The following is a 20,861-nucleotide window of genomic DNA, read 5'->3' on the forward strand; positions in this document are numbered from 1 at the left end:
ACTCAGGGATCTGCTGTTTTTCACAGAACAGCAGATCCCGCTATCAACCTGATTTTGGACGGAATGACTTGGTATCACCTGGAACGCTTCCTACACCCAAGGATTATTATTCCCAAGCTATACCGAGAATGTTCTGGCAAACAAACAGAAACCTGAAAAGACTGTCCAACCTGGAATGTTTTACTTTCAAAAGCCAAGAAGAAAAATACATTACAATGATACATTTGACTTTATAAGGACCGAATGCTAAGGCTACGAAGCTTGCTAGGATAAAAATATACAACATCAATTAGCACTGACGTGTGAAGCGAGAGGTGTCCAAGCCCTTGAGCCCAACAATGGCAGGAGAGCCCCAGCCAAATGGAGAGGCCTTAGAAGCTGCCTCCCGCTGTTCAGAGGTAATTAACATACAGTACCCTCTGTATGTAAAAAATAATAAGACACAAAAAGAATGCAAAAGGAAGCTCCTTATGAAAAATCAAGAGACACTTTTTGCTGACTATTATAAAAATGGGAACATAAGCAAGCTTATCTTCCACACACACCATCCCCTGGCATGGCACAGTGCTATATTAGCACACCAGCCCTCTGTAAGAGGTGGAAACTCAGGATAGTAGACAACGAGGACTCTGAGTCAGCTAATATAAATCTTGATAAGTCTGGAACAGTATTGGTACAGGGCAACCCCAAACAGTTTCAGCTGGACTTTCCCCTAATCAAATAAATAGCTCAGCAGGGAAGCTCTCCCTTGAGAAAGATACCCCAACCCCGAGCGGTTAAGACCAGACTTTTCATTATACAACCCCACAGACGAGCAACCCCAAAAGGCGCCCTATGCCAGAACCGGAAAATAACCTGTCACCCTCAGCACACAGGGGGACAAATACCTGCCTGGAGGTGACAGCATTCCCTCCCCCATATGCCCCACTAGGCACAACTATGACAACATAACCAACAAAAACGGGTCACAAATCCTGCAGTTCTGTCGCACGCTGGGTATGTACATAGTCAATGGTAGGCTTCGAGTGGACTCCTATGGTAGGTACACCTATAGCTCATCTCTTGGTAGTAGTACTGTAGTCAACCTAAAAGGAAGCGATTCAAACTAGAATGCTATTTGGCCCTAAACAGACCCAAACTTAAGGAATGCTTTGACTATGTACAGACTCAGTGAGCATAGCCTTGCCATTGAGAAAGGCCGCCGTAGGCAGACCTGGCTCTCAAGAGAAGACGGTCTATGTGCACACTGACCACAAAATTCCACACACACACAGAGAGAGAGAGAGAGAGAGAGAGAGAGAGAGAGAGAGAGAGAGAGAGAGAGAGAGAGAGAGAGAGAGAGAGAGAGAGAGAGAGAGAGAGAGAGAGAGAGAGAGAGAGAGAGAGAGAGAGAGAGAGAGAGAGAGAGAGAGAGAGAGAGAGAGAGAGAGAGAGAGAGAGAGAGAGAGAGAGAGAGAGAGAGAGAGAGAGAGAGAGAGAGAGAGAGAGAGAGAGAGAGAGAGAGAGAGAGAGAGAGAGAGAGAGAGAGAGAGAGAGAGAGAGAATACAGTACCACCCATTCTTTATCCATCTTTCTGATGGTCATTTATGATGACCTATTGGAGATCGATAAGGATCACTGATAGGTTCAATGGTTGGGCCCAAGGCTAACCTAGCAGTCATTCTCAGTCTGTTGCTGTTGCATATGATATTATTGATTTGGTTTATAACAGTGATGGAACACTCACCACATAGAAACAGCCAAACCCAGCTACTGTGCTGGTGCTGTATATATCTGGATGTTTAGCATTATGCTTAGCTACCAGGTTGTGCTGCTGCCATGTTGTGTTGCTACCATGCTGTGTTGTTGTCTTATGTCTCTCTTTATGTAGTGTTGTGGTGTCTCTCTTGTCGAGATGTGTGTTTTGTCCTACATTTTTTATTTTTTTTGCCTTCTGGTAGGCCGTCATTGTAAATAAGAATTTGTTCTTAACTGACTTGCCTAGTTAAATTAAGGTTAAATAAATACAACATAAAAGCACTGTCTTCCTTTTCAGACCCCTGCTAAAACAGTTTACATGTCACGTTGTCAATTTGAATGTATTACTGACGCAAATATGTTTTTGGCCATACGTTAACGACCATTTCAAATATACAGTAGGCTACACAACCACTCTTATACAGTCAGTCAGAGTGACACATAGAAGCGTGCTCTTTTCTCTGCCAATTATAATTGCCTCACATGAATGTTCCATCCATCTGTCAGATCTGACTGCTTCTTAATGATACTGTCATGGTACTTTAGATTTCTGCTGGAATGGTAACAGCTGATGGATGGCACTGAATTAATGAAGAATTAGTGGTACTATGATAGAATGACAGGAATCTTTTATATCCATCATATATACTCTTCCGATCCCCATGGATAAAAGATGGTAAGCTTTGAGGGAGGACAGACATCAATGTCCTTGTGTTACATGACCTTTGAGTAACCTTTGAGGGAATCTAACATACATGCCAGACCAGTAATACAGTATATTTGATGTGTATACAGGTTTATGGTGAATCCTTCACCTTGTTTCCCTGTTTCCCCCTCCCTCTGACAGTACAGCATGTTCTATCTCTCTCTCTGATTTAATCGGGAAGCTGTGAAATGGGATTTGTAACACCCTGTGCTGAAATCCTCAACACCTAACTTGTGAAACGACAGAAAGTCTCTACTAGAAAGTGTCCTCTTAGCGACCTTATTTTGTCACTCAATGTTTGCGTGTGCCGTTCCTATATTCTCTCCTTTTCTCATGAGAATGTGTCATATATTTAACCCAACACCTGCCCAAACACCTTCCTTTGCCCTTCATGGAAACCTAATATCTCAGCCTTGGCTGTGATTACTGTCATTGTCATTCACTAGCTTCTACGGGACCAAAATTACAGCTTGCACCACCTCAGGGGGATTACTCTCCCAGACATAAGTGATGGTTACCCCTCTAAACATGGGGTTTATACCCTTTTCCACCCCCCACCTAGTCACAGTGTCCTAAGAATGTCACACAAACATACAGCAACAAGGTGACTCCCAGGCAACAGGAGCATGTGGCGGAGCCCCCTCACTGACCGCCTGAGCCCATCCCACCCCCACCCTGTCACTCCCCTTGGCCACAGCAGCTGGCTCTGCCAGCCTATATAACCTACTGCAGGACGGAGGTAAGGAGCAGCTGTATTTACCCTGCACACCGCAGGAGACAATGCGACAGGGTGGCAACTTGAGCCAGAATAATGTGTTCCACTGCAGTACTGTCAGGGGAAACCACGGTTAGGTGTTCCACTGCAGTACTGTCAGGGGAAACCAGAGTTAGGTGTTCTACTGCAGTACTGTCAGGGGAAACCAGGGTAAGGTGTTCTACTGCAGTACTGTCAGGGGAAACCAGGGTTAGGTGTTCCACTGCAGTCCTGTGAGGGGAAACCAGGGTTAGGTGTTCTACTGCAGTACTGTCAGGGGAAACCAGGGTTAGGTGTTCCACTGCAGTACTGTCAGGGGAAACCAGGGTTAGGTGTTCTACTGCAGTACTGTCAGGGGAAACCAGGGATAGGTGTTCTACTGCAGTCCTGTGAGGGGAAACCAGGGTTAGGTGTTCTACTGCAGTACTGTCAGGGGAAACCAGGGTTTAGGTGTTCCACTGCAGTACTGTCAGGGGAAACCAGGGTTAGGTGTTCTACTGCAGTCCTGTGAGGGGAAACCAGGGTTAGGTGTTCTACTGCAGTCCTGTGAGGGGAAACCAGGGTTAGGTGTTCTACTGCAGTACTGTCAGGGGAAACCACGGTTAGGTGTTCTACTGCAGTACTGTCAGGGGAAACCAGGGTTATGTGTTCTACTGCAGTCCTGTCAGGGGAAACCAGGGTTAGGTGTTCCACTGCAGTACTGTCAGGGGAAACCAGGGTTAGGTGTTCTACTGCAGTACTGTCAGGGGAAACCAGGGTTAGGTGTTCTACTGCAGTACTGTCAGGGGAAACCAGGGTTATGTGTTCTACTGCAGTACTGTCAGGGGAAACCAGGGTTATGTGTTCTACTGCAGTACTGTCAGGGGAAACCAGGGTTTGGTGTTCTACTGCAGTACTGTCAGGGGAAACCAGGGTTAGGTGTTCTACTGCAGTACTGTCAGGGGAAACCAGGGTTAGGTGTTCTACTGCAGTACTGTCAGGGGAAACCAGGGTTAGGTGTTCCACTGCAGTACTGTCAGGGGAAACCAGGGTTAGGTGTTCTACTGCAGTACTGTCAGGGGAAACCAGGGTTAGGTGTTCCACTGCAGTACTGTCAGGGGAAACCAGGGTTAGGTGTTCTACTGCAGTACTGTCAGGGGAAACCAGGGTTAGGTGTTCTACTGCAGTACTGTCAGGGGAAACCAGGGTTAGGTGTTCTACTGCAATACTGCGAGTGGAAACCAGGGTTATGTGTTCTACTGCAGTACTGTCAGGGGAAACCAGGGTTATGTGTTCTACTGCAGTAATGTCAGGGGAAACCAGGGTTATGTGATCTACTGCAGTACTGTCAGGGGAAACCAGGGTTAGGTGTTCTACTGCAGTACTGTCAGGGGAAACCAGGGTTAGGTGTTCCACTGCAGTACTGTCAGGGGAAACCAGGGTTAGGTATTCTACTGCAGTACTGCGAGTGGAAACCAGAGTTATGTGTTCTACTGCAGTAATGTCAGGGGAAACCAGGGTTATGTGTTCTACTGCAGTAATGTTAGGGGAAACCAGGGTTATGTGTTCTACTGCAGTACTGTCAGGGGAAACCAGGGTTAGGTGTTCTACTGCAGTACTGTCAGGGGAAACCAGGGTTATGTGTTCTACTGCAGTACTGTCAGGGGAAACCAGGGTTAGGTGTTCTACTGCAGTACTGTCAGGGGAAACCAGGGTTAGGTGTTCTACTGCAGTACTGTCAGGGGAAACCAGGGATAGGTGTTCTACTGCAGTCCTGTGAGGGGAAACCAGGGTTAGGTGTTCTACTGCAGTACTGTCAGGGGAAACCAGGGATAGGTGTTCTACTGCAGTCCTGTGAGGGGAAACCAGGGTTAGGTGTTCTACTGCAGTACTGTCAGGGGAAACCAGGGTTTAGGTGTTCCACTGCAGTACTGTCAGGGGAAACCAGGGTTAGGTGTTCTACTGCAGTCCTGTGAGGGGAAACCAGGGTTAGGTGTTCTACTGCAGTACTGTCAGGGGAAACCACGGTTAGGTGTTCTACTGCAGTACTGTCAGGGGAAACCAGGGTTATGTGTTCTACTGCAGTACTGTCAGGGGAAACCAGGGTTAGGTGTTCCACTGCAGTACTGTCAGGGGAAACCAGGGTTAGGTGTTCCACTGCAGTCCTGTGAGGGGAAACCAGGGTTAGGTGTTCCACTGCAGTACTGTCAGGGGAAACCAGGGTTAGGTGTTCCACTGCAGTCCTGTGAGGGGAGACCAGGGTTAGGTGTTCCACTGCAGTACTGTCAGGTGAAACCAGGGTTAGGTGTTCCACTGCAGTCCTGTGAGGGGAAACCAGGGTTATGTGTTCTACTGCAGTACTGTCAGGGGAACCCAGGGTTAGGGGTTCTACTGCAGTCCTGTCAGGGGAAACCAGGGTTTAGGTGTTCTACTGCAGTACTGTCAGGGGAAACCAGGGTTATGTGTTCTACTGCAGTCCTGTCAGGGGAAACCAGGGTTAGGTGTTCCACTGCAGTACTGTCAGGGGAAACCAGGGTTAGGTGTTCTACTGCAGTACTGTCAGGGGAAACCAGGGTTAGGTGTTCTAATACAGTACTGTCAGGGGAAACCAGGGTTATGTGTTCTACTGCAGTACTGTCAGGGGAAACCAGGGTTATGTGTTCTACTGCAGTACTGTCAGGGGAAACCAGGGTTTGGTGTTCTACTGCAGTACTGTCAGGGGAAACCAGGGTTAGGTGTTCTACTGCAGTACTGTCAGGGGAAACCAGGGTTAGGTGTTCTACTGCAGTACTGTCAGGGGAAACCAGGGTTAGGTGTTCCACTGCAGTACTGTCAGGGGAAACCAGGGTTAGGTGTTCTACTGCAGTACTGTCAGGGGAAACCAGGGTTAGGTGTTCTACTGCAGTACTGTCAGGGGAAACCAGGGTTAGGTGTTCTACTGCAATACTGCGAGTGGAAACCAGGGTTATGTGTTCTACTGCAGTACTGTCAGGGGAAACCAGGGTTAGGTGTTCAACTGCAGTACTGCGAGTGGAAACCAGGGTTATGTGTTCTACTGCAGTACTGTCAGGGGAAACCAGGGTTATGTGTTCTACTGCAGTAATGTCAGGGGAAACCAGGGTTAGGTGTTCTACTGCAGTACTGTCAGGGGAATCCAGGGTTAGGTGTTCTACTGCAGTACTGTCAGGGGAAACCAGGGCTATGTGTTCTACTGCAGTACTGTCAGGGGAAACCAGGGTTAGGTGTTCCACTGCAGTCCTGTCAGGGGAAACCAGGGTTATGTGTTCTACTGCAGTACTGTCAGGGGAAACAAGGGTTAGGTGTTCTACTGCAGTACTGTCAGTGGAAACCAGGGTTTCGTGTTCTACTGCAGTACTGTCAGGGGAAACCAGTGTAATGTGTTCTACTGCAGTACTGTCAGAGGAACCCAGTGTAACGTGTTCTACTGCAGTACTGTCAGGGGAAACCAGAGTAATGTGTTCTACTGCAGTACTGTCAGGGGAAACTAGAGTAATGTGTTCTACTGCAGTACTGTCAGGGGAAACCAGGGTTATGTGTTCTACTGCAGTACTGTCAGGGGGAACCAGGGTTAGGTGTTCTACTGCAATACTGCGAGTGGAAACCAGGGTTATGTGTTCTACTGCAGTACTGTCAGGGGAAACCAGGGTTATGTGTTCTACTGCAGTAATGTCAGGGGAAACCAGGGTTATGTGTTCTACTGCAGTACTGTCAGGGGAAACCAGGGTTAGGTGTTCTACTGCAGTACTGTCAGGGGAAACCAGGGTTAGGTGTTCTACTGCAGTAATGTCAGGGGAAACCAGGGTTAGGTATTCTACTGCAGTACTGCGAGTGGAAACCAGGGTTATGTGTTCTACTGCAGTAATGTCAGGGGAAACCAGGGTTATGTGTTCTACTGCAGTAATGTTAGGGGAAACCAGGGTTATGTGTTCTACTGCAGTACTGTCAGGGGAAACCAGGGTTAGGTGTTCTACTGCAGTACTGTCAGGGGAAACCAGGGTTATGTGTTCTACTGCAGTACTGTCAGGGGAAACCAGGGTTAGGTGTTCTACTGCAGTACTGTCAGGGGAAACCAGGGTTAGGTGTTCAACTGCAGTACTGCGAGTGGAAACCAGGGTTATGTGTTCTACTGCAGTACTGTCAGGGGAAACCAGGGTTATGTGTTCTACTGCAGTAATGTCAGGGGAAACCAGGGTTAGGTGTTCTACTGCAGTACTGTCAGGGGAATCCAGGGTTAGGTGTTCTACTGCAGTACTGTCAGGGGAAACCAGGGCTATGTGTTCTACTGCAGTACTGTCAGGGGAAACCAGGGTTAGGTGTTCCACTGCAGTCCTGTCAGGGGAAACCAGGGTTATGTGTTCTACTGCAGTACTGTCAGGGGAAACAAGGGTTAGGTGTTCTACTGCAGTACTGTCAGTGGAAACCAGGGTTTCGTGTTCTACTGCAGTACTGTCAGGGGAAACCAGTGTAATGTGTTCTACTGCAGTACTGTCAGAGGAACCCAGTGTAACGTGTTCTACTGCAGTACTGTCAGGGGAAACCAGAGTAATGTGTTCTACTGCAGTACTGTCAGGGGAAACTAGAGTAATGTGTTCTACTGCAGTACTGTCAGGGGAAACCAGGGTTATGTGTTCTACTGCAGTACTGTCAGGGGGAACCAGGGTTAGGTGTTCTACTGCAGTCATGACAGGGGAAACCAGAGTAATGTGTTCCACTGCAGTCCTGTCAGGGGAACGCAGAGTAATGTTTCCCATTGCAGTCCTGTCAGGGGAAACCAGGGTTTAGGTGTTCTACTGCAGTACTGTCAGGGGAAACCAGGGTTATGTGTTCTACTGCAGTACTGTCAGGGGAAACCAGGGTTATGTGTTTCACTGCAGTACTGTCAGGGGAAACCAGGGATGTGTTCTACTGCAGTACTGTCAGTGGAAACCAGGGTTATGTGTTCTACTGCAGTAATGTCAGGGGAAACCAGGGTTAGGTGTTCCACTGCAGTACTGTCAGGGGAAACCAGGGTTATGTGTTCTACTGCAGTAATGTCAGGGGAAACCAGGGTTATGTGTTCTACTGCAGTAATGTCAGGAGAAACCAGGGTTATGTGTTCTACTGCAGTACTGTCAGGGGAAACCAGGGCTATATGTTTCACTGCAGTACTGTCAGGGGAAACCAGGGTAATGTGTTCTACTGCAGTACTGTCAGGGGAAACCAGGGTTATGTGTTCTACTGCAGTACTGTCAGGGGAAACCAGGGTTAGGTGTTCCACTGCAGTCCTGTCAGTAGAAACCAGGGTTTCGTGTTCCACTGCAGTACTGTCAGGGGAAACCAGGGTTATGTGTTTCACTGCAGTACTGTCAGGGGAAACCAGGGTTATGTGTTCTACTGCAGTACTGTCAGGGGAAACCAGGGTTAGGTGTTCTACTGCAGTACTGTCAGGGGAAACCAGGGTTATGTGTTCCACTGCAGTACTGTGAGGGGAAACCAGGGTTAGGTGTTCTTCTGCAGTACTGTCAGGGGAAACCAGGGTTAGGTGTTCTAATGCAGAACTGTGAGGGGAAATCAGTGTTAGGTGTTCTACTGCAGTACTGTCAGGGGAAACCAGGGTTAGGTGTTCTACTGCAGTACTGTCAGGGGAAACCAGGGTTAGGTGTTCTACTGCAGTACTGTCAGGGGAAACCAGGGTTAGGTGTTCTACTGCAATACTGCGAGTGGAAACCAGGGTTATGTGTTCTACTGCAGTACTGTCAGGGGAAACCAGGGTTATGTGTTCTACTGCAGTAATGTCAGGGGAAACCAGGGTTATGTGTTCTACTGCAGTACTGTCAGGGGAAACCAGGGTTAGGTGTTCTACTGCAGTACTGTCAGGGGAAACCAGGGTTATGTGTTCTACTGCAGTACTGTCAGGGGAAACCAGGGTTAGGTGTTCTACTGCAGTACTGTCAGGGGAAACCAGGGTTAGGTGTTCAACTGCAGTACTGCGAGTGGAAACCAGGGTTATGTGTTCTACTGCAGTACTGTCAGGGGAAACCAGGGTTATGTGTTCTACTGCAGTACTGTCAGGGGAAACCAGGGTTAGGTGTTCTACTGCAGTACTGTCAGGGGAAACCAGGGCTATGTGTTCTACTGCAGTACTGTCAGGGGAAACCAGGGTTAGGTGTTCCACTGCAGTCCTGTCAGGGGAAACCAGGGTTATGTGTTCTACTGCAGTACTGTCAGGGGAAACAAGGGTTAGGTGTTCTACTGCAGTACTGTCAGTGGAAACCAGGGTTTCGTGTTCTACTGCAGTACTGTCAGGGGAAACCAGTGTAATGTGTTCTACTGCAGTACTGTCAGAGGAACCCAGTGTAACGTGTTCTACTGCAGTACTGTCAGGGGAAACCAGAGTAATGTGTTCTACTGCAGTACTGTCAGGGGAAACTAGAGTAATGTGTTCTACTGCAGTACTGTCAGGGGAAACCAGGGTTATGTGTTCTACTGCAGTACTGTCAGGGGGAACCAGGGTTAGGTGTTCTACTGCAGTCATGACAGGGGAAACCAGAGTAATGTGTTCCACTGCAGTCCTGTCAGGGGAACGCAGAGTAATGTTTCCCATTGCAGTCCTGTCAGGGGAAACCAGGGTTTAGGTGTTCTACTGCAGTACTGTCAGGGGAAACCAGGGTTATGTGTTTCACTGCAGTACTGTCAGGGGAAACCAGGGATGTGTTCTACTGCAGTACTGTCAGTGGAAACCAGGGTTATGTGTTCTACTGCAGTAATGTCAGGGGAAACCAGGGTTAGGTGTTCCACTGCAGTACTGTCAGGGGAAACCAGGGTTATGTGTTCTACTGCAGTAATGTCAGGGGAAACCAGGGTTATGTGTTCTACTGCAGTAATGTCAGGAGAAACCAGGGTTATGTGTTCTACTGCAGTACTGTCAGGGGAAACCAGGGCTATATGTTTCACTGCAGTACTGTCAGGGGAAACCAGGGTAATGTGTTCTACTGCAGTACTGTCAGGGGAAACCAGTGTTATGTGTTCTACTGCAGTACTGTCAGGGGAAACCAGGGTTAGGTGTTCCACTGCAGTCCTGTCAGTAGAAACCAGGGTTTCGTGTTCCACTGCAGTACTGTCAGGGGAAACCAGGGTTATGTGTTTCACTGCAGTACTGTCAGGGGAAACCAGGGTTATGTGTTCTACTGCAGTACTGTCAGGGGAAACCAGGGTTAGGTGTTCTACTGCAGTACTGTCAGGGGAAACCAGGGTTATGTGTTCCACTGCAGTACTGTGAGGGGAAACCAGGGTTAGGTGTTCTACTGCAGTACTGTCAGGGGAAACCAGGGTTAGGTGTTCTAATGCAGAACTGTGAGGGGAAATCAGTGTTAGGTGTTCTACTGCAGTACTGTCAGGGGAAAGCAGGGTTAGGTGTTCTACTGCAGTACTGTCAGGGGAAACCAGGGTTAGGTGTTCTACTGCAGTACTGTCAGGGGAAACCAGGGTTATGTGTTCTACTGCAGTACTCTCAGGGGAAACCAGGGTTTAGGTGTTCTACTGCAGTACTGTCAGGGGAAACCAGGGCTATGTGTTCTACTGCAGTACTGTCAGGGGAAACCAGGGTTTAGGTGTTCTACTGCAGTACTGTCAGGGGAAACCAGGGTTTAGGTGTTCTACTGCAGTACTGTCAGGGGAAACCAGGGTTTAGGTGTTCTACTGCAGTACTGTGAGGGGAAACCAGGGTTAGGTGTTCTACTGCAGTACTGTCAGGGGAAACCAGGGTTAGGTGTTCTACTGCAGTACTGTCAGGGGAAACCAGGGTTATGTGTTCTACTGCAGTACTGTCAGGGGAAACCAGGGTTTAGGTGTTCCACTGCAGTACTGTCAAGGGAAACCGGAGTAATGTGTTCTACTGCAGTACTGTCAGGGGAAACCAGGGTTAGGTGTTCCACTGCAGTACTGCGAGTGGAATCCAGGGTTATGTGTTCCACTGCAGTACTGTCAGGGGAAACCAGGGTTATGTGTTTCACTGCAGTAATGTCAGGGGAAACCAGGGTTATGTGTTCTACTGCAGTACTGTCAGGGGAAACCAGGGTTATGTGTTCTACTGCAGTACTGTCAGGGGAAACCAGGGCTATATGTTTCACTGCAGTACTGTCAGGGGAAACCAGGGTTATGTGTTTCTTGTAGTACTGTCAGGGGAAACCAGGGTTATGTGTTTCACTGCAGTAATGTCAGGGGAATCCAGGGTTAGGTGTTCCACTGCAGTACTGTCAGGGGAAACCAGGGTTATGTGTTCTACTGCAGTACTGTCAGGGGAAACCAGGGTTATGTGTTTCACTGCAGTACTGTCAGGGGAAACCAGGGATGTGTTCTACTGCAGTACTGTCAGTGGAAACCAGGGTTATGTGTTCTACTGCAGTAATGTCAGGGGAAACCAGGGTTAGGTGTTCCACTGCAGTACTGTCAGGGGAAACCAGGGTTATGTGTTCTACTGCAGTAATGTCAGGGGAAACCAGGGTTATGTGTTCTACTGCAGTAATGTCAGGAGAAACCAGGGTTATGTGTTCTACTGCAGTACTGTCAGGGGAAACCAGGGCTATATGTTTCACTGCAGTACTGTCAGGGGAAACCAGGGTAATGTGTTCTACTGCAGTACTGTCAGGGGAAACCAGGGTTATGTGTTCTACTGCAGTACTGTCAGGGGAAACCAGGGTTAGGTGTTCCACTGCAGTCCTGTCAGTAGAAACCAGGGTTTCGTGTTCCACTGCAGTACTGTCAGGGGAAACCAGGGTTATGTGTTTCACTGCAGTACTGTCAGGGGAAACCAGGGTTATGTGTTCTACTGCAGTACTGTCAGGGGAAACCAGGGTTAGGTGTTCTACTGCAGTACTGTCAGGGGAAACCAGGGTTATGTGTTCCACTGCAGTACTGTGAGGGGAAACCAGGGTTAGGTGTTCTACTGCAGTACTGTCAGGGGAAACCAGGGTTAGGTGTTCTAATGCAGAACTGTGAGGGGAAATCAGTGTTAGGTGTTCTACTGCAGTACTGTCAGGGGAAAGCAGGGTTAGGTGTTCTACTGCAGTACTGTCAGGGGAAACCAGGGTTAGGTGTTCTACTGCAGTACTGTCAGGGGAAACCAGGGTTATGTGTTCTACTGCAGTACTCTCAGGGGAAACCAGGGTTTAGGTGTTCTACTGCAGTACTGTCAGGGGAAACCAGGGCTATGTGTTCTACTGCAGTACTGTCAGGGGAAACCAGGGTTTAGGTGTTCTACTGCAGTACTGTCAGGGGAAACCAGGGTTTAGGTGTTCTACTGCAGTACTGTCAGGGGAAACCAGGGTTTAGGTGTTCTACTGCAGTACTGTGAGGGGAAACCAGGGTTAGGTGTTCTACTGCAGTACTGTCAGGGGAAACCAGGGTTAGGTGTTCTACTGCAGTACTGTCAGGGGAAACCAGGGTTATGTGTTCTACTGCAGTACTGTCAGGGGAAACCAGGGTTTAGGTGTTCCACTGCAGTACTGTCAAGGGAAACCGGAGTAATGTGTTCTACTGCAGTACTGTCAGGGGAAACCAGGGTTAGGTGTTCCACTGCAGTACTGCGAGTGGAATCCAGGGTTAGGTGTTCCACTGCAGTACTGTCAGGGGAAACCAGGGTTATGTGTTTCACTGCAGTAATGTCAGGGGAAACCAGGGTTATGTGTTCTACTGCAGTACTGTCAGGGGAAACCAGGGTTATGTGTTCTACTGCAGTACTGTCAGGGGAAACCAGGGCTATATGTTTCACTGCAGTACTGTCAGGGGAAACCAGGGTTATGTGTTTCTTGCAGTACTGTCAGGGGAAACCAGGGTTATGTGTTTCACTGCAGTAATGTCAGGGGAATCCAGGGTTAGGTGTTCCACTGCAGTACTGTCAGGGGAAACCAGGGTTATGTGTTCTACTGCAGTACTGTCAGGGGAAACCAGGGCTATATATTTCACTGCAGTACTGTCAGGGGAAACCAGGGTTATGTGTTTCTTGCAGTACTGTCAGGGGAAACCAGGGTTAGGTGTTTCACTGCAGTACTGTCAGGGGAAACCAGGGTTATGTGTTTATTGCAGTACTGTCAGGGGAAACCAGGGTTATGTGTTTCTTGCAGTCCTGTCAGGGGAAACCAGGGTTATGTGTTTCACTGCAGTACTCTCAGGGGAAACCAGGGTTATGTGTTTCACTGCAGTACTGTCAGGGGAATCCAGGGTTATGTGTTTCACTGCAGTCCTGTCAGGGGAAACCAGGGTTATGTGTTTCTTGCAGTCCTGTCAGGGGAAACCAGGGTTATGTGTTTCTTGCAGTACTGTCAGGGGAAACCAGGGTTATGTGTTTCTTGCAGTCCTGTCAGGGGAAACCAGGGTTATGTGTTTCACTGCAGTACTGTCAGGGGAAACCAGGGTTATGTGTTTCTTGCAGTCCTGTCAGGGGAAACCAGGGTTATGTGTCTCTTGCAGTCCTGTCAGGGGAAACCAGGGTTATGTGTTTCACTGCAGTACTGTCAGGGGAAACCAGGGTTATGTGTTTCTTGCAGTCCTGTCAGTGGAAACCAGGGTTATGTGTCTCTTGCAGTCCTGTCAGGGGAAACCAGGGTTATGTGTTTCACTGCAGTACTGTCAGGGGAAACCAGGGTTATGTGTTTCACTGCAGTACTGTCAGGGGAAACCAGGGTTATGTGTTTCTTGCAGTCCTGTCAGGGGAAACCAGGGTTATGTGTTTCTTGCAGTCCTGTCAGGGGAAACCAGGGAGAGGAAAGGCCACTCAGAGGAGAGAGCAGGGGAGATAAGACTAGACTAGAGAATAACAGAAGTTTGGCTGCTATGCTATCTGGGTATAATATCAGGGCAAATAGATTACTATGCACCAACCGTGACCTTTCATAACAGTTTCATAGTGAAACTCTATATATCCATTTAAGAAATGTTGGTAAATTAGCTTTTATTGTTTAAAGAACTTCTGAAAGAGATTGGTGTGCTTTTTCACCATCTTTTCATGTTATGGGGTTGTTCGATAACAGACATGTATTTGTTTGAAATCTGTCACTTGAAGGTTTCATTTCAGAAAGTTTGTTGCAAAGAACTGTTTCAAATTTTATAAATCAATATAGTAATATGAGATTTGTATGTAAAATATTAGTAATTTGCAGATACTCTTATCCAGGGCGACTTACAGTAAGTGCATTCATCTTAAGATACCTAGGTGAGACAACCACATATCACAGTCAAATATACAGGATACAGGCATTCTATTCCAGCTAAACAATGGATATATAGTGTTTTGGAACATAACCCATTTTAAAACACAACAGCAATATTTACACACACATGAAGGCGATTGATTATAAGCAATCACTTCTGATGAAAAAACACAAGTAAATTACTGTTTTGAAACGAAAATCGAACATTATTGTCACAACACCTTACCATGTACTATATCTAGGAAATAACTGGAAAATATGTTGTATCAAAGCTTGAAACTAAGGTCTCCTTTGCAGTGACTTGTAATATAACATAGTTACAGAGCTTTTATTGTTATATTGTATTATGACCCGGTATCCTACTGTATTCTTGAGAGGCATGGTGCCTTTAATCCTCTGTGCAGCAGAGTGATTCAGCATATAGCAGGGTAGCAGGGTTGGGTTCTAAAGTGCAGAGTGATTCAATAAAGGACCGGAGTGCCAGGTAAGGTCCATTATACTGCACATCCTGTCTCTGACTCACACTGCCTGTGCTTTGACCCCATGGCTGCCTGCTATTGATTTCTAGAGAGAGGTAGAGCGACTCCTCGCAGAGAGGAGACAGGTAGATGCTCTTCTCCTCTCCTCTCTTCACTGTTCCGTACACCAGAGATCTCCCTCCAACAGGCCAGGACTCCAGCATTACACAGGTTGTTAATTGTGCTGTTAAAATGGATGAGCCCTGGGTGGGAGGAATCATCTGTCCAGGGGACCACACCTCTCTCCTCTCCTCCCCTCTACTGTCTTAACCACATCTGTACATAGGGCCCCTGGGAGCCCCGGTGCTCTACCTGGTGCCTGCTCCCTGCACCGCACTGTACACTTGTACCTCTTGTGACTAACAACGGGCCCTGTCACACCAATGTCGCCAGGAATGGAAGCGGTGGGAGGCCTTTGACCTTCCATCCACCTTTGTGTATCTAGAGAAAATATTTCACAGTGATATATTTACTATGGAACAGCAAAGTATTACAATTGCATCAGTATAAAATGTGTTGGGGGAATCTATAGAACAAGATTACAGTATAAAAAGGAACAATACAAATAAATGATGACTGATGCCATGTTATCTGTATCGTATTCCTCTGGGGGGGTAGAAAGACAGCAGGCTGTGCTGCTACAGGTTATGCTCTCTCTGAGTATTAGGAGGACCCATCAAACCCCCCACTGTGCCCCATTCACACGCCTGACATGACTGCCTCCAAAATAGCTTTCTTCCATGTGGCGTGAGGATAGAAACTACTCCCCCCTCCAACCCTCCTCCCTCCTGCAATCTTTACATCCCCCCTCTCCCCGTCTTTCACCAGCGAACATAATTGCGTAATGTGCCTCTCACATCCGAGACAATGGAAGCAGCAACGCAAACAATGACAACAAACAAACAGAGTCCTATTTTGAAAGGCAGTGCAGCAAAGTGGCTAAATCCCTGTGCTCAGATTCATTCCTCTGTGTGCTGTAGACATGTGAACACTGCTCTCCCCTGGCGTGCTGCTTCCTCCACTCAGCTACAGGAAATGTGCATTAGAAGATTATCTCTCAAGGATTGGCAAAGATTAAAGAGTTGTACAGTGGCTTGCGAAAGTATTCACCTCTCTTGGCATTTTTCCTATTTTGTTGCCTTACAACCTGGAATTAAAATTGATTTTTGGGGGGTTTGTATCATTTGATTTACACAGCTTTGAAGATGCAAAATCTTTTTTTCTCGTGATACAAACAAGAAATAAGACAAAAATGCTGAAAACTTGAGCATGCATAACTATTCTCCCCGCCAAAGTCAATACTTTGTAGAGCCACCTTTTGCAGCAATTACAGCTGCAAGTCTCTTGGGGTATGTCTCTATAAGTTTGACATATCTAGCCACTGGGATTTTTGCCCATTCTGCTCCAGCTCCTTCAAGTTGGATGGGTTCCACTTTAAATCATACCACAGATTCTCAATTGGATTGAGTTCTGGACTTTCCCCTTAAACCACTCGAGTGTTGCTTTAGCAGTATGCTTAGTGTCATTGTCCTGCTGGAAGGTGAAACAAGTTTCCCTCAAGAATTTCCCCGTGTTTAGCCCCATCCATCATTCGTTCAATTCTGACCAGTTTCCCAGTTCCTGCCGATGAAAAACCACCATGCTTCACTGTGGGGATAGTGTTCTTGGGGTGATGAGAGGTGTTGGGTTTGCGCCAGACATATAGTTTTCCTTGATGGTCAAAAAGCAACATTTTAGTCTCATCTGACCAGAGTACCTTCTTCCATATGTTTGGGGAGTCTCCCACATGCTTTTTGGCAAACACCAAATGTATTTGCTTATTTTTTTCTTTAAGCAATGGCTTTTTTTTGTGGCCACTCTTCCGTAAAGCCCAGCCCTGTGTGGTGTACAGCTTAAAGTGGTCCTATGGACAGATACTCCAATTTCCGCTGTAGAGCTTTGCAGCTCCTTCAGGGTTATCTTTGGTTTCTTTGTTGCCTCTCTGATTAATGCCTTCCTTGCCTGGTCCGTGAGTTTTGAAGGGCAGCCCTCTCTTGGCAGGTTTGTTGTGGTGCATTTTTAACATTTCTGATATTTTCTTATAACCCAACCCTGATCTGTACTTCTCCACAACTTTGTCCCTGACCTGTTTGGAGAGCTCCTTGGTCTTCATGGTGCCGCTTACTTGGTGGTGCCCCTTGCTTAGTGGTGTTGCAGACTCTGGGGCCTTTCAGAACAGGTGTGGATATATACTGAGATCATGTGACACTTAGATTGCACACAAGTGGACTTTATTTAACTGATTATGTGACTTCTGAAGGTAATTGGTTGCACTGGATCTTATTTAGGGGCTTCATAGCAAAGGGGGTGAATACATATGCACGCATTTTTTTCTTCATTTCACTTCACCAATTTGGACTATTTTATGTATGTCCATTACATGAAATACAAAAAAAAAAAAAATGCAACAAAATAGGAAAAAATGCCAAGGGGGATGAATACTTTTGCAAGGCACTGTATATTGTAGTTTGTGTGTGTGTGGATCTGTTCGTGCACGTGTGTGTACGCGTGGCTTATGAGTGCGTGTCTGTGGCATCCGGCACAAGCTTTGTTGTCATTGCCAAGTTTTTCACTGCTGCTGCAGCTAACATGTTTCAGCACTGCTCTGGGAGGTCACCTCCGATTTTACAGTAGCCTTTTTCACATAGTTCTTCCTACACTTGGCACTTGTACTACCAGACAGACAGACAGAAAGATGACATCACCCCAGAGTAATGCAGACAGAGCACCTGGGTTGGCGAGCCCTGGGCTTACCTGTACTGCAGCTCCAGACTCCGTTATGTAAACTTAAAATCTTAAGGAGTCGGGCTTTCCATAGAACCTAGGTGGAGCGTGTCTCAGCTTGACCGGAAAGCACACACATTTCTGTAGAATTGTAATATTCTCTCCTACATTCCCCTCTTTTTGGAATTAAACCGTACAGCATTAGTCAGATGAGGATGTTCTCAGCAGGTTTACATAAAATGATTCACATAACGGTAAATCATGATAAAATGATTCACATAACGGTAAATCATGATAAAATGTTTCACATAACGGTAAATCATGATAAAATGATTCGCTGAACAGGTGCAGGTGTAGGATCTTAATTTGACCACCCTGTTGTTGCAGGAAATTTACTTTAAAAAGGATTCTAAAGTCTGTATTATCTACTTTAAAATGTCTGAGTTGATTTGCCCTAACTAAAAATGTATCAATCCCTACACAAATGTCAATTTTAGCTGGAATCTGCATTAAGTGAAAAAACACCACCGTTTGCCCCAGCACATTTGTTATTGTTTTTGTTTTGTTTATGAAATGTAGGAGAGGCTCATCCAGCACTGTGAGAAAATGCATTCACAAAACATACTCTGCTGTTCTACCGCTCGTGCAGTGTGGGGCTTCACAGATGCCCATCGCTCTTCACTTGACACATCATAATTCCATTCTCAAGCTTGATTGGGTTGTTTTGAAGGTGATCTCAGTCATCCATCCACTAGACATTCCCCTCTCCATTCCTCTGCATGAATAGCTACTAGGATCAAAATTCCAATATCACATTCCTGATCCTAAATTTAATAAGACATTCATAAAAACTGGATATGTGAAAACCTGCAAGTAGGAACTAATGAATAAATTCAGCTTTTTGGAAAAAATAATCTAGAATCTAAAACCATGGCTGCTATACATTATTTACAATACAAGGAATACAAGGGGGGGGGGGGGGGGGCAACAGTTGTGTCCTTATGGAAACTTTGACTGGGTTTATAATATTTAGCTCTGAATTCCAGCTCAGCTTAAAGTCCATGGATAGTTGAAAAAGATTGCACAATTGTATTTTCAAAGGCTTTTCAACCTTATGCAGCACACCTTTTTTCCTAAATGTATTATTTTACCCGTTGGGAACTTGGTACCTGTAGGTTGAGTACATTTAAGATAAACTCTTATAATAGCTATATAATACACTATAATTGTAGTACTGTTCGTAGTGGAGGTGTGTTGCAGTTCCTGTTTATCAGCTGTCTGTCCCAGTGGTGCAGTCAGGCCAGTCCAATCCTGCTGCTCTATTCTCCACAACGACAGAAACACCAGCCACCCCTTACACACAATACGGCTGCAGCCAACCATCAGCTTGACCTCTAACCTCTCAACCCCCAGGAGAGTCTGTGTATCCAAGGCGTTCAGAGAGAAGGTCGATAAGACTTCCTGCAGAACAGAACTGCATGCTAAGCAATTGAGGTTAAGAGTAGCAGACCACTGTCAATCCCATCGGTGAGGAGGGAGATGAGCTGCTCATGTTGTTGACCTATTATGACACAGACTTACGGGGCTAATGGAACTTGTTTTTTTCACGTCTGTTAATCAGCGGTAAATAAAAGATGAGCTGGTGGAGCATCAGACAGGCCCTGATCTATGATTGGCATTACAGCGTGAAGCGATTGTGAATGACTCTCTGTGCTCTTAATGTGATGATTTTCTGACCATCATGCATTACTCCTCCACTCAACTGTACTGTGTCCATGACCTCTCTGGGAAGCTGCCAGGTTATTAGCCTTTTATATGTACAGTATGGCTCACAGTATGGTGGTCACACAGTGTGGCTCACAGTATACGTCAGATCCTTTTCCTTGTTCATTGAGAGATACTCAAGTTTACAGAAAGCAAAAGCCTTTTAAAGCACCAAAGCATTTCAGAATTTCAATAGCTCTAGTCGACAGAGTTCCAGAGTTGTGAACAGCTTCATGGAGCTTGCAGGGGTAAGGGATTGTTCATGTTCAAGCCTTATGAACAGTATCATTTCAGAAGAGATTTACTAGATGTCAGTTATCTCAAAGTGATGCACATGGCAACACTAAAGGAGACAAGAGACAACTGATATGGATGAATGTTCCTACATAATTGAGAGATATGTATTTATTGCTAGCTGGTTCTTTTATTGTTGGGGATGAACTGTCACGTGTAGTGATTGTGTAAATGCAGAAAATGCAAGAAATCAGCTTGAAAAAACAAGGCATTCTTCTCTTTTCGGGAACAGTAAAAAAGCTGTTGGCTAAAGGATATTTAGTTATTAAAAACAGTAGACAACAAGACGTCAATGTACTATGTAATAGCCTTTCATGAAAATAAAATTGTTGCACTTCATTGTACTTTGAACTCCTGTGAAGTTCAGCGAGATTTAAGTATTGCTTGAGGGATTTTGTGAACTGGGAAGAGAGGTGTGGATATGCTCAAATATACATGAGCAAGGATGCTCCAAGATTTCTCAATCATGAAGCAACTAAGGAAAAAAACAGAACAACTCTGCTGCTGCATTTCAATGAGAGTCAGCTCCCTGTGAAGGCTAGCATGCTATTACTGTCATACACAGACTATCCCATTAGGAGTTTGGAGGTGCTGCAGCCTGAAAGCAGTTAGGTGGAGTAGCTCATTATGTAGTACAGCGATACCTCTGCCATCATCTTAGAATGGAAAACAACATAGGCCTATACTGGCAAATTCTGTTTTCTCAATAAAATAAGTATGGAAAGCAACTCATATTTGGGGGGGGGAGGAATCAGTTCCATCCCAATTCAACACCTGGCTGTAGTTCATATGCAGAACAAGCCCAGAGATCTACTAGGTCATTGAAAACATACAATCTTAACTGTTCATAATGTAAAAGAGTGTGATGGTAGCACTCCCTCGTAGAACCCTAAGGGCATTGTATGTGTGTTGGGAGGAGGGTGATCTTGGATGATATGTGATATTAGTGATGACAAAGGGCAGCAGGTGGTCTGTCCAGACGGCTGAGAGGCAGGTCGGACAGTCTCCTGGCAGAGGACTCACCTTCCACCTGCCCAGGGGGCTTGCTATGCTGCCTGGCGACGCCTGCCTGTGCCCTTGGCTGCCTTTGGAACTCCTGCTAAAGCTTCTGGGCTGATTAGAGGGGAGGGGAAAATAT

The sequence above is a fragment of the Oncorhynchus mykiss genome, chromosome 2 (genome assembly GCF_057628025.1).
Source record: "Oncorhynchus mykiss isolate SJ-2025 chromosome 2, ASM5762802v1, whole genome shotgun sequence".
NCBI lineage: Eukaryota > Metazoa > Chordata > Actinopteri > Salmoniformes > Salmonidae > Oncorhynchus > Oncorhynchus mykiss.